The sequence below is a fragment of the Micropterus dolomieu genome, unplaced genomic scaffold (assembly GCF_021292245.1).
Source record: "Micropterus dolomieu isolate WLL.071019.BEF.003 ecotype Adirondacks unplaced genomic scaffold, ASM2129224v1 contig_14897, whole genome shotgun sequence".
Classification (NCBI taxonomy): domain Eukaryota; kingdom Metazoa; phylum Chordata; class Actinopteri; order Centrarchiformes; family Centrarchidae; genus Micropterus; species Micropterus dolomieu.
Window position 1 is genome coordinate 405 of NW_025743883.1, and position 5377 is coordinate 5781.

General features: G+C 39.6%; 1 pseudogene; it reads left to right on the top strand.

The window, feature by feature from the left end:
- Nucleotides 1–283: 283 nt before the first annotated feature.
- On the top strand, nt 284–1814 carry LOC123967039 (annotated as a pseudogene).
- Nucleotides 1815–5377: the final 3563 nt, after the last annotated feature.

Genomic DNA, 5377 nt, shown 5'->3' on the forward strand with positions numbered 1-5377 from the left:
GTTTTTCTGCATCATTTTTAGACAGGATGTTCCTGATTTTCGCAATATTACGTAGGTGAAAAAAGGCGGTCCCTGAAATTTGCTTAATGTGACGAATGTCTCTCACACCATGTGAATCTTCTCAAAAAACAAACTTGAGACTATTGGTTGCAGTGAGCATGTGATCATGTTTCCTATTAGGTCATACAGTGTTGTTTGAGGCTGGCCAATCAAACACAGTCTTGTCTGTGATGAGTGGAGAAACTATTAGTATTCTTTCATTCTGCACAGCAATTTGAACACGATGACATCTCCAAAGTTTGTTTTCTACCTGACATGTTTGTTCTTGGTGAAGAAGGGTGAGTTGTGTTTCTATGACTCCAGTTTTTACCTTAATGTACTGTATGGTAACTGCTCATACAGATGTTTCTAAAGTAATGATTACGCTGAATTCTATTGCATAAAGGTAACTGTGTATTTGCTTTGTCTTTCATTTCACTTCAGCTCTGATGACTGAACTGAAATTGTCTTCGTCTCAGCATCAAGAGAGTGTTTTCTTATCATTTAAAGCAGGAGACAAGTTGACTTTACAATGTTCTTATGACAATGATGTTCCAGGGAGGTTTTACTGGTACAAACAAGCTGTGGGACAGACACCAAGGCTCATCTCTAGTTTCAATGTTTTTGATACAAATGGCACTTTTTATGATGAATTTGAGAACAATCCACGTTTCACATTGCATACTGGCAATGGTGAATACCACTTGATAATTTCACATTTACACATTTCAGACACAGCAACTTACTACTGTATGAATAGTAAATCACACAAATTTGAAGCGGGAACTTTTGTTAGTGTAAAGGGTTCAGGTTTGAAAGTCCCAGTTTCGGTCCATCAGTCAGCATCTGAGCCCATCCAGCCAGGAGGCTCTGTGACTCTGAACTGTACAGTACACACTGGGACCTGTGATGGAGAACACAGTGTTTACTGGTTCAAAAACTCTGAAGAATCTCATCCAGGACTCATTTACACCCATGGAGGCAGGAACAATCAGTGTGAGAGGAATTCCAGCACACAAACACACACCTGTGTCTACAACTTGCCACTGGAGAGCCTGAATCTTTCTCAGGCTGGGACCTACTACTGTGCTATTTCTCATGTGGACACATACTGTTTGGAGACGGGACCAAGCTGGACATTGAAGGTAAGTAACTTTCTAACAAGGGTGGTCTCGTGATAAATACATCATTACTCCCTAATCAAAATTAACACAAACACAGAGATAAAAGCTGAAAGATATTTTTCTGATGTCTGGCGCTCTTCAGATGAGGTGGACTCTCTTGCCTCGGTGTATTTCTTGAGTGGAGCTTTGGCATTCACCATCGTCCTGTTGGTTTTACTGGCAGTCATAGTGTACAGAATGAACAAAAGAAACAGTTTCCGATCTACAGGTAAAGTAACTAACACTATTTGAATGTGCCTTTGTCCACTGAACATTTTAAAATTAAGAGCTTTTTCTGTTTGACAACCAGAGTTTAAAGCAAGATTTTCAGCTCTCTCCACAACTGAAGTTGAGGTAAGAGTTTTGTCTTTAAACTAACTTGTGAATTTAGAAACACATTATTGTACAACATTTAATTTGGTATTTTTGGACATTGGTTTAAATTTTGACAGGGTCCATAATGCGATATATTTTCAAATATTTTGTTAACAGAGTTACAGAGAAGCCGACAACCTCCATTATGCAGCTATCAGTGTTAACCTGCCCAATAGATCAAGAAGACAGACGAACAACACCAAGGATGAATGTGTGTACTCCACTGTCAAGAAGTAGAACCGGACATGTGTAGACATTTTAGGTAAAAATGGATTATTTACTATTCTTTCAAAGAGTAGTGTTGATTTCGATGTACATGTTGATATACCGTAAAACTTTGAATAATAGCCCGGGCTTTTATTTGCTAAAATCACTAAATTGGCCCTGCCTTTATTTGGGACAGGTGTCCATATGGGACAGGCCTTTAATTCTTTTTGCACAAAACTGAAACTACTATGAAACAGTTTATTTATTTCAAACAGAACACTTATGTAAAAATGATCAAATATCAAATACACGTCATTCATTTGACCTAGCTCCGACAACAACACAGGTGCAGGATGAGAGAAGTTAGCAGACCGAGGGCGGTGGACTTCACATGACAGGATTCACAACTTGGATTAATTTTTATGAAAAGCTGTTTTGATTCTTTTGGTCGGTGGACCTTTACAGACTAAAGGAATATAAATAATAAAGGAACTGACACATTCAGACTTAACGAGCACACAAAATTAACGTGAGTCAGCACTTTTTCCCCCTTTTCCTCTCTTGTAGCCATGCAGGTTACAGATAGGCAGGTAGATCTAGAAGAATTAGACTTTGGGTCTTGTTGTTTCCGTTAAATGAACATAACAGTGGTATTGTGGAGAATCTAACAGATCTAACAATGTTCAGCATGTCCATATTGAGATACTGATCATATGTTTAAACATTAATATTTATAGCCTATTAATGATCTGCTTAGAAGCAGCTACATCCAAAGAACTTCTACCAAAACCAGACCAGACGTTTAATTGAGGCAGGCGTTTATTTGTCAAATGTGTTCCCACACCAGGCCAGTAAAGGGGGTACCTACCTATAACATAGGCGGCTATTTGGGACTCGGCTATTAATTTAAGTTTTAAGGTAAATGATCTTTTTCTATCATCTGTGTGCAGTCAAAAGACAATATCTCTAAGCTTCAATAAGGTTAGATAATGTGCACAATTAGAGCCTTTTTCTCTTTTTGTCATGATTGTTGACTTACTACTACTTCTAAAATCTGTCCATTATTTTTATTACTATTTACAAAATTGTCTTTCTGATATAAAACAGTACATTTAGAAGGTCACATTTATTGATGCTACACAAGTGACTTATGATATTTGAGAATTAAGTATGTTGTGAACTTAACTCACATCTGTATGTACTTTCATATTTGCATTTTGTCATTAAAGATTCAATATGCATGAAAGTTACAATGTTACTGTTCATTTTAAATGATGGAGTGTCGCAGGTGGTCTCTGTCATTGATTGAAACAAGTAGAAAGGATACCTGTGATATTTTACATATCTTCATAGTTTTAACTCCTACTATTATACATTACATATTGCAAAACTCTACCAGCTACGTTACCCAATCACAAACTTGTGCGTGAGAGTTGGCAGCTCTGCAACAGTTGCAATTAGTGAGCAAACATCATCAAACAGGGACATGTAAAGACACAAACACAGCATCCAAAACACAACAGAGTAAAAAACTAGCGAGTTATTTAAAATAGTTTTTACAAAAATACAGTGACTGACAAGAGTTGGTAAGCACTGGGACTGTTTTTCTTCAGGGCCAAAGTCAGTGCTGTCTTTGGGGCTAACCTCCTTCACTCTTTATTCAACAGTAGGCAAGCAACACACGGGAGCTGTACTTTAGTCTTGAGAAGTCACTGTAAAGGCCACTGTAACTCATACTGTACATTTACTGCTAAACAAGGCTTATTGCTGACCTATTCACACACTTGCTCCATCTATTCCTCCTCCACCACACACACACACTGACTGCTGCGGCAAAGCTAACAAAGCTAACCAGCTGGGATCATCACAGACATGACAACAGAGAGACAAGACAGTAATACTGACCCTGTTGTTTAACGTTACTAACCTGTCCAGAATCACAGCAACCTCCCTGTCGGTTTTCATGTCTTTCAAACCAAATTTATCCAGCATCGAAACACCTCACAGATGTTAACCCTCGCCTGGTCATATAACTTGTTTGACAATTACTCAGACCTTTCCCTCTTTGGCTGTTCTCAGCCATCTCCACAGCGAGAGTCCCGAGATGAGTTGAGCATGTTTGAATATGTCGATGTTTGTTTACGTTCTCTCTCCTGCTGCTTAAAGCACGAGCGTGCTACCGCCACCTGTTGCTCGCTCCAAAAAGCATTGTTTGTGTTCCATTTACAGACCCAGAGCTGTGTAGGAAAACCAGATTTTTTTCAGAGCATACAAAAAAGGGAGAGCTAGCGACCGAAATTCGCTTAATTTAACAAAAAGTGTATTGGATTAGAATCACAAAGTATCCCTTTAACTCTAATTGTATGCTCTAATTAGCTATGTCTAGAAAATCTGAAAATGAATTGAACTCTTGTAGACTTTTAGGCTCCTCCTCTAGTACCTGTCCAGCATTGTGCCTCTTTATATCAGCAGCAGAGTCAAAATGAATGATGTCACTGGGCTGTTTATGAGAATTGATACCCAATTATGAATTAAAATTCATAAAATCAAAATTTCCTCGTTAAGGGCACCACCGGAGTTGTTATAATCCTAGAGTCTCCGGACCTCTAGGTAGTTTTGAATAATTATACAATTATTACTAGTGATCAGTTAGTTAATAATCGCTCAATTATCTAAAATCAGTCAGTCAGTCTCATATCTAAAGGGTCAATTCTCTTGGCAGGAACTATAAATAGGCAACACACACAGCTCTTGATTATATTACAGTGAATTTATTCTCTAACTAAGGTGATAAAAGATGGTTGGATACAGGGAACATAAACATTTGCTGAACAATGAGCCTGGAGGTTCGATTGTGGGAAGCATTTGACTCATACGGAATAGAAGAGCTACTGAAAGTAAACTAATGCTATAATTTAGGAGTTAAAATGGACATCTGATCACAGAACGTGTGTTGAGTCTTACTGCTTGTCGACAGCCTGCTTTCGGCCTGTTGCACGGGTCCCACGCTAGCTGCCTGATCCTGGCTTTTTGCTAGGGATTCTCCGGGGTTCTCCGTGTCTGATTGAAAACGCCTCCTCCGTCTGGCAATTCGGCTGTTTGCAGGTTTCCTTCGTTGTAGCTGACGAGACCACGTGGCTTGGTCTGACCTCGGTGAAGTTGGCTCGACGAAAAAGGCTTAAAATGGAACTTGGTCGTTCCTGAATTAGTCCAGTGTAACTTAACGGACTGATAACTTTAACAAACAAAAGAAATAAAGAAAATAAAACAAACTGAAGGCAGATCGATGTCGCGGCACTTCAGGTGTGTAGTTTCAGGCGAAAAAAGGGCCTGTTTGTTTCGCTGGCCGAGTCTGGGCGTTGCCTGGGGAGGCACGCTGCTCGTGCCGAAACGTCCAGAGGGCCGAGCAGGGTGGAAGAGCCAACAGCAAAGAGAGAGAAGAAGAGAGAGCGAGCAGGTCGCGTGTCGCTCTTTTGTTGCCTGGGGCGTGGTTCCCCAGGGGGCGTCTCAGGTTTCCCCAGGGACTGCCTTTCTAAACTTAATGTCTAAAGAAAAGAAATCTATTTGCACGTATTATAATCAAACATTTTCCA